This window comes from Notamacropus eugenii, chromosome 7, assembly GCF_028372415.1.
Source record: "Notamacropus eugenii isolate mMacEug1 chromosome 7, mMacEug1.pri_v2, whole genome shotgun sequence".
Classification (NCBI taxonomy): domain Eukaryota; kingdom Metazoa; phylum Chordata; class Mammalia; order Diprotodontia; family Macropodidae; genus Notamacropus; species Notamacropus eugenii.
Window position 1 is genome coordinate 68,990,781 of NC_092878.1, and position 9,668 is coordinate 69,000,448.

At 36.8% G+C, this 9,668-nt stretch overlaps 1 pseudogene; it reads right to left on the reverse strand.

Annotated features, from left to right (window-relative positions):
• Positions 1-671, reverse strand: LOC140514953 (H/ACA ribonucleoprotein complex subunit 3 pseudogene; annotated as a pseudogene).
• Positions 672-9,668: the final 8,997 nt, after the last annotated feature.

Genomic DNA, 9,668 nt, shown 5'->3' on the forward strand with positions numbered 1-9,668 from the left:
TTTGGTCAGAAAAGGTAATAAGCATTTCTATAGCCACTTCATGCCAGGTGCTGTGCTAAATACCTTTTTACAAATATATTCAGATCATCCTGACTCCAGACCCAGTACTCTATCCACTGAGCCACCTGGCTTCCTCTGATCAATTCAAAGACTTTTCTGCCCCCAATTAAAAAGGAAAAAATAGATCTCTAAACCATTTTAGCTTTAATAGCCTACAACATTGATTAAAAAGATATGGCAACTTTAGACTTTCATCTTAGCTTGACTGCTACCAAGTACAGAGAGGAATACAGGCAAACTGCAGCTAGATTCTAAGAAGCAAGTGTACAAAGGGCATCATTTTTAAGTTGTGACAATGGGTTAAGAGAGTCAAAGATGTAAGCTTTTCCTGAATGAGGTCTCCTAGATGTAGGACAAACTTGAACCAGAGTCCTGGGTGGTTTGGTAATTCAGAGGACCAATCGTGCTTGCTGGGTCATGAGAACCTTGAATCTCTTCTTGATGGTGATACGATGTCTGGAGTACTTGTCATCTGGGAAGAATCTGGCTGGGTGCGCTGAACAGGTCTGTTGTCCTGCAGGGTTTATTTCCTTTAGGGTGTAGACCCGGTCCCCTTGCTCGTTGAGGTAATACTGCAGAAACATCGCGGCCAATTCCCTTCGCGAGGCAGGCCGGCCGGCCATGGGAAGACTCGGCCACAAGCAGGCTTCCATCTGTGAACTTTTAAAAAAGATAGCTGTACTTAAATATAATTGGACTCTGTAAAAACACTATATATTTGATTTTTTGTTTTGAAAACACTATTTTGAGACAGGTTCATAGGGTTTACCAGACTGTCTAAAGCGTCTACAACACAGAAGTGTTAACAACTCCTATAATTCAAGAAATGATTAGAAGGATTGGAAATTCTATTTTTTAATCATGTTACTCCATGATATCCACTTTAGAGTAATGCCATTAGTGTTTGCTGAAGATTAATATGTTCACTAAAATGAATTAATATTTTAACATCACATTTTTTCAGTTATTGAAGAAAATCAAATATAAAATAAAGCTTAAATGTACACAGAGAAATGCACACACATACACACTTCACTTTAACTTTCCTGGCTCCTGTATTTCAATTACTAATTGGAGTGACCTAGACCTACTGCAGTCCTATCACCCTACAGTCATAAATTCATGTCCTTTGAAAATTGGTTGAAAGTCAGAGAAGAGGAAAGTTATAGGTAAACTCAACTATTTTAAATTATTTCAAGGCATTCTTGATTAAGATAAATTATACATCTAAACCATAGAGGAGGGCATTAGGAGCAGTGGGAAGGAGTGTTATAGAGAGAACTGTCTCTGGAGTCAAAGAACCTGAGTTCATATTCTTCTTTAATGCTTACTACCTGTTTGATCTTGGGAAAATCACTCTACCCCTTTGGGTTTCAGTTTTCTCCTCTCCACAAAAAGGGCTAAATGACATCCAAGTTGTCTTTCAACTCTAGATGTGTGATTCTAGGATACTCTAAACCTTGAGGAGGCTAGTTTAGATGTGATATAAGAAATGATATCTTAATAAATGGAACCCTATGATAATTGAATGGGATGTCTTAAGAAGGAATAGGTTTCCCTTCCTAGAAGTTTTTAAATTTAAATGTTCATATAGACTATTTGTGCCCAACCTGGGGAAGAAAATTCCAAGCCCATATTGATCTAGTCAGCTAAAGGGAGAGACACTAAAACTTGCCTCCAGCATAGTGACGTCATTTTGCTCCTCTTTGAGAAAAAAGGACAACAACCGGGATGGCTGACTGCAAAGGTAATTTTTTGTACACAGTGTTCTTGTTCAGCTGAAGGATTGATTGTATCATCACATGGCATGCTCCCAAATCTAAAATAATGTGTTTTCTTTTTTTTCCCCAAAAAATACTAGCAGCTTTTTGACATTCTTTACAGTTTTCTTGTTTCTTTGATCTTTTCTCACTAGACTAAATAATAGATATTCAGGAGAGTCTTCGGAAAAGAATGGAGACCTTTCCTTTCTCCTTTATTTTAAATATGTCAGTTACATAATATGTCACCCAAAGAAATTGCCCAAATTACTTTGGTATGGTATATAGTACATCTCTATTAAGGGCTTTAATCATCAAGCTGGTGACCCCATTTTTGAAATCATAAAATAAAGACTAATGTTATTTTAGTTAATAATATCTTCAAGACTTCCCCAGAATTTTCAAGATCATTATACAGGTGAAATAGAGGTAGGGAAAAATGCATTATGGCTAATGCTTTGTGGAAAATGCATAGAGTCTGAAGATGATAAAAAATATAACATATACTTAGAAATCTCTGCTATATTTCTAGCAACATAGAATATACAAAAAACAACACTTCTCAGCATAATGGCATATGAATACCAAGGAACAGGTTTGTTATTGCCAAATTCTGGAATTCGATCCCAAGCACTTATTTTAAACATATTGTCTTTACTTCCATGGTAGAAGTCATAGTCAATGCCAATCACCAATATTGATAATTAATTAAAATTGGTTCTATTATGTAGATATTTTTCGTTATATTATCATGTTTCATAATAATTCCATGTATCTCTCTATAAAAGTGCATTACATCAATGCAAAGTAGACAACATATAAAACAGATTTTAGAATGATTAGCTATCCTTGGTTTTTAAAATTTTTATTTTTTTGTTAAAAGAAAGTGTTCTGGACTGAGTCCACACTTGCTTATCACTGCATATAAACAATTGGGAATCAAAGAGAACATTTCAGAAGCTAACATTTCATCCTAGAAACTAATATGCATAGTAGTAACTGTTTCAGATATATAGATGCATATTTTAGAAAGATTTTTAATAGGTTTTCTTGTAAAAGAAAATCTCTCTGACATTTTAACTGCAAATGAGCTACCTAAGGACAAATATCATGGTCTTAATTTCCTGCAAATGATTGCAGGATGCCTTAGGTAATTCCTGGTGATTAGTTCTTTAAAATTTCAATTTACTATGCCCTTGTCTTACTTTGATTTTAAATTTTTACTTTGAGGGTACATTGTTTCTTGCCACATTAGTATGAAGAACATTAAACATACACTGCATTTTTGCATTTTAAATGAAAAGAAACATAAATATTATAGAGAGAAAATAAAGAAAAATATGAGAGTGGGAAGAGTATAAAAAATCAAATGTCATTATTTCAGAAATATATGTGTATATGCATATGTTTGTGGTGTGTACATAGATAGATAGATAAGTAGATATATCTATATCTATTTATGTGTCTATATATATCAGACCATGTCATTCACACGTCCCTTCCAAAAAAAAATCTTTTTTTTTTTTTTACATTTCATTTTTTTGTCTACTCCCTAATAACATCTTCATTGTAGCTTTTTAATAAATATATAATGGAAGGAAAGCTGTAATGTGAGATTTTATTTGCAGATAATTATGATGAATTAACATCAAGAAAAAGAAGTTCCCCAACAGCCTCACTGCACCATCCATATGTGGATCCATCAATTACAACAAATTGAGAAATGTTGAATGCTGTGGATAAATATACTTACCTTAGCAGTATACTTTCCAAGGATGTCCAAATGGATGATGTGGTTGACACAAGCATTTCCAGAGCTATCTCAGCGTTTGGTAGTGTATGGAGGAACGAGTGGGAGAGAAGAGGAATTAGACTGCCTACAAGACTGAAGGTTAACAGAGCCATTGTGCTGACCTCATCGTTCTATGTATATGAAACCTAGATAATATACTAGTGTATGCCAACAAACTGACTCATTTCCATTTGCATTGTCTTAGGAAGATACTGAAGATCATCTGACAGTATAAGGTACCATTTGTTCAGGTGCTTTCTTGAGGTGAACTGCCTAACACTCCAACTCTACTGTACAGAGTGCAACTCTCATGGGTTGACCAAATAGTTCGGATGTCAAACGTATATTCGGTGAAAATGCTATTTTGTGGAGAACTTACACAAGGCACTTGCTCATGTGGAGGTAGGGAGATATGTTGATGTGTTCATCCATTGTTGGTAAACAAAACCATGTCATCAGAGAAATGATAACATGCCTTGTACATGACTTTGTTTTGAGTGAGGGAGGGCTGTACAAGGTCACCAGTCTCACTTCTCCTCCAGAGACATATGAATCCAGTGACCAGATATTTTCAGGATGACTGGCCCAGTATGCACTGGGAGATCTTGGACCCTTTAGGCCAAGGTCTTTGCAGGTGCTCTCTTAGGGTAAGGCAATTCTTATTCATTGAATAGACCTGTTTAAGAAATAACCAGGGCATGACCCCTTTAATGAGACCAAGAAAAAGAAAGACATCAGGCTGGAGGAAAACAGCAACAGTTACTATTGATAATATCTCTAAAGCCAGGAAGGTCGAGAACAGCCTTTAGGCAGGGGCCCATTGGTGTCCCAGCATCAGACTGCAGTAGGTTTAAGGTTTTGTGAAAGGAAAAGACAGAAGAGGAAAGGACAGGTAGGGAAGGGAAGGGAAGGGAAGGGAAGGGAAGGGAAGGGAAGGGAAGGGAAGGGAAGGAGAGGAGAGGAGAGGAGAGGAGAGGAGAGGAGAGGAGAGGAGAGGAGAGGAGAGGAGAGGAGAGGAGAGGAGAGGAGAGGAAAGGAAAGGAAAGGAAAGGAAAGGAAAGGAAAGGAAAGGAAAGGAAAGGAAAGGAAAGGAAAGGAAAGGAAAGGAAAGGAAAGGAAAAAGGGCATACAGCCAGCTTCGAGGAAGACGTGCTATAATGGTACTCTCAAAATGTCTCTGAAGTTTTTTGGAATTGATTGTGAGAAACACTAGCACAATGCCACATATTACACACGCCTGCATCTCAGAATGTGCTCTATGAGCAAAGCAGAATTCAAGTAGCTCAAAAGAAATGTGACATAGGAAAATTTAGAGACATCTCCACTCTAAATGTTTATATGGACTATTTCTGGTCTGATCGGTCACAGTTACATACACTGTACATTGACCCCAACATAGTGATGCCATTTTTGTCCTCTTTGAGAATGAAGAATAACAACCAAGTGAGTATGCAATGGATATATTGCCTTGAAAAGCAAAAGTCTGAATATTGAATCTTAAGAATACTTGTGATTGTTTCATTGTGCTTAACATACCCTTCCACACTACAAAAAGTAATTCTTAAAATAGTCAAGAATGCAATGTCATATTCTTAGTAGAGAAGAAATTGAGCTTGGATTGTTGAAAAAAATGGATACAAATATCATTTCTGATATTTACTAGGTATGTAACCCTTGGCAAAGGACTTATCTCTGTGTGCCTCTAATATGTAAGGTGCTTGGGATCAATGGGCTTTATTGGTCTTTCCAGTTCTAGAACCAACCTACTATGATAAAAGTACATGGAAATCTAAGGCTTAGTATTTTTGAAGAAATTAGCATTCTACAAAATTTGAGTAATAGAAATTATTTAATTGATCAAACTTAGCTACATATTAATTTATTTTATTAAATGACATATTTATCAATTCAATACAAGAGAATTTCACCTTCATTTTTTTTTTCTTTTCTTATTCTACTGCTGTACAAAGGACCTTAAAAACTTTGAACTGAGATTTGAGAGACATGAATTTAAGTCTTCAGTGTGCCCTTCAGTAGCACTGAGTTTTTGTAAGTAATTTGCCTTCCCTAAACTCAGTTTCTTCATCCATAAAACAGGTATAAAAATATCAGTATATTAATATAATCCCAAACCATTTAACTATTCCCTAAAAAGAAGACACTGCATTAATATTCATTCATAACTACTAAAATAGTTTCCATGGTGTATTTTCGTGTGTGTGTGTGTGTGTGTGTGTGTGCAAGCACATAAATGTGTTCATCTGTGTGTATGTTTACGTGTGCATATATGTTGTCTTTCTTTGATGTATTTGAGATAGAGACCTACTAGTGGTATAGCTGGGTCCAAAGGTATGCATAATTGGGTAATTTTCTGGATTTAATTTACATTTTCCTCCAAGAAGGGTTACAGCAATTCACAGTTCCACCAAAAATGTGCTATCTTTCTTTTGTTTCACATCTCCTTCAACATTTGTCATCTTCTTCTTTTGTTATCTTTGCCTGCTTGATTGGTGTGAGGTAGAATATCAAACTTACCTTAATTTGCACTTCCTTTTTTATTTTTAATAGTCATTTGGCAAAACTATGTCAAAGAAATGGTATTTATTAAAAAGCCCTTTTAAGAAAAATAGTTACACATAAACTCTAAGAATAAAGAGATGCACATTTAGGAAGCACTTTTGAGCAAGGTGACTCACATTGCTAATACTATAGCAACATTTTTTTACTTTTCTCAGACTCATTTTAATTTCAATGGGCATAAATTCTCTGCTGAGCATGTTTTCCTAAATGAGGGGCTTTTGGGGTTATTTCAAGTCGTATTTGCTTTCTTATTTTTTTAATAAATGTTTATTCAGTGATTTTTTAGTTTTCAACATTCACTTCCACAAAATTTTGAGTTATAAATTTTCTCCCCATCTCTCACCTGCTGTCACCCCATAATGCCTTGCATTCTGATTACCCATTCCCTCAATATGCCCTCCCTTCAATCACACCCCTCCCTCTCCTTATCCTCATCTTCTCTCTTTTCTTGTAGGGCAAGATAGATTTCAATACCCTAATACCTGTATTGCTTATTTCCCAGTGGTATGCAAAAACAATTCTCAAATTTCATTCCTAAAACTTTGAGTTCCAGCTTCTTTCCCTTCTTCCCTTCCCACCCAATACCCACTGAGAAGGCAAGCAATTCAATATAGGCTATATATGTGCAGTTTTGCAAAAGACTTCCATAATAGTCATGTTGTGTAAGACTAACTGTATTTCCCTCCATTCTATTCTGCCCCCATTTGTTCTATTCTCTCTTTTGACTTTCTCTCCTCACTTCTAATTAATTACTTCTAATTAATCCCTCCTCCCATTTGCCCTCCCTTCTGTCATCCCCCCACCCCACTTGTCCTCTTCTCCCCTAATTTCCTGTAGTGTGTCAGATTTTCATGCAAAATTAAGTGAGCATGTTATTACCTCCTTAAGCCAAATATGGAGAGTAAGTTTTGCTTTTTTCCTCTCACCCCCCTCCCTTTTCTACTCCATTGAAAAAGCTTTTTCTTGCATCTGTTATGGGAGATAACATGCCCCATTCAATTTCTCCCTTTCTCTTCCAATTATATTCCTCTCTCACCACTTAATTTTAGTTTTTAGATATCACCCCTTCTTATTCAACACACCCTGTGCTCTCTATCTGCCTACCTACCTACGTACTTGCCTACCTACCTACCTACCTGCCTATCTATCTATCTATCTATCTATCTATCTATCTATCTATCTATCTATCAACTGTGTGTGCGTGTGTGTGTATGTGTGTGTATGTGTGTGTGTATGTGTGTAAAATACCTCCAGCTACTCAAATGCTGAGAAAAGTCTCCAGAATTACAAATATTAACTTTCCATGTAAGAATGTAAACAGTTCAACTTAAAAATTCTCTTATGATTTCTCTTTACTGTTTACCTTTTCATCCTTCTCTTGATTCTAGCTTTTGAAAGTCAAATTTTCTATTCAGCTCTGGTCTTTTCATCAACAATGATTGAAAACTCTCTATTTCACTGAATGACCATGTTTCCCCATGAACTATTATACTTAGTTTTGCTGGGTAGGTGATTCTTGGTTTTAATCCTAGTTCCTTTGACTTCTAGAATATCATATTCCAAGCCCTTCAATCCCTTAATGTAGAAATTGCTATATCTTGGGTTATACTGATTGTATTTCCACAATACTCGAATTGTTCCTTTCTAGTTGATTGCAACATTTTCTCCTTGACCTGGGAACTCTGGAATTTGGCTATATTCCCAGGAGTTTCTCTTTTCAAATCCCATTCAGGAGATGATCAGTGGATTCCTTAATATTTATTTTGGCCTCTGCTTCTTGAGTATAAGGGCAGTCTTCCTTGATAATTTCACGAAAGATGATGTCTGGGCTTTTTTTGTTTATCATGGCTTTCAGGTAGTGCCATAATTTTTAATTTATCTCTCCTGGATCTATTTTCCAGGTCAATTGTTTTTCCAATGAGATATTATCTTTCATTTTTTCATTATTTTGGTTTTGTTTCGAAATTTATTGGTTTCTCATGAAGTCATTAGCTTCCATCTGTGCCACTCTAATTTTTAAAGAACTATTTTCTTCAGTGAGCTTTTGAACCTTCTTTCCATTTGGCTAATTCTGTTTTTTAAAGCATTCTTCTGTTCAATGGCTTTTGAACCTCTTTTGCCAATTGAGTTCACCTATTTTAAAAGGTGTTATTTTTTCAGCATTTTTGGAGGTTCTCCTTTAGCAAGCTGTTGACTCACTTTTCATGATTTTCTTGCATTGGTCTCATTTCTCTTCCCAATTTTTCCTCCACTTCTCTTACTTGATTTTCAAAATCCTTTTTGAGCTTTTCTATGGCCTGAAACCATTGCATATTAATTTTGGGAGTTTTGGATTCAGAAGCCTTTACTTCCTCTGATGTTATGCTTTGTTCTTCATCATCTGAAAGGATGGAAGAAAATAACTTTTTACCATGAAAGTATCCTTCTATAGTCCCATTTTTTACCTTATTTACCTTATTTTACCTTATTTACAATTATTTGTCTTTTGTGCCCTTTGTCAAGAGGAGGGTATTCTCTAGGGATCCTTAACTTCTCAGTTCCTCCAAGGTGCCACAATCAAGAGAGGGGAGTTTACTCCTGGCCTGAGCACTGGTCTGTGAGCAATCAAAAACTTTTCTGCCCAGAATCTGTGAGTAGAATTCCTTCTCCACAACAGTCTCCAACTCCAATGCCAGGGCTACTCTTCACACCAGGTCTGGCCTCAGGGCTGAGATTTAGATCAGCTGCTTAGTTCCCCCAGGGGCTTTAGATGGATGGCTCCAAAAATGGACACTTGCACTGCAGTGGCTGCTGCTTGCAGGGCCAGACCACATTCCCTTCTCACCCAAATGAAAATTCTTTCTCAATAACCTTTGAAGCTGTCTGTGGCATTTGTGGATTGAACAATGTGGGAACTGCTGCTACGCATGACACCCTGAAGCCCGTCCTGGGTCTTGTCCCTGCTGCACCATGCGGTTCCCACTGCCCAGTGTGAGACACCATTCTTGTTGGCCTTCCAGGCTGTTTTGGGCTGGAAATCTCTTTCACTCTGTCAGTTTGTGGCTTCTGCTGCTCTAGAATTTGTTTAGTCATTTTTACAGGTATTTTATGGGGTATGTGGGGGAGCTTCCACAGGTCCATTTTTATACTCTGCCATTTTGACTCTGCTCCACTAGTATTTTCTATTGGACAAGTTGGTTGGTTGTTGTCCTTCTTTCTCGAAGAGGACCAAAATGATATGAGCATGACAAAATTAAGTTTCAGTGTGTCTGACTGTGGCTGATCAGACAAATACCAGCACAGAATTCTCCAGTACAGACTGAGAACAAATAGTCCATGTAAATATTTTGGGTGGGTACTCCAAATTTGCCCATCCAGGGTTTCCCTTGTGCTGTTTCAATTCTGCTTTGTTCATGGTGTGCAACACCTTCTCTGATGCAGGTGTGCCTTGGTGAGTGGTCCTGTGACAGAGTATGAAATGTCACAAATCAATTGAA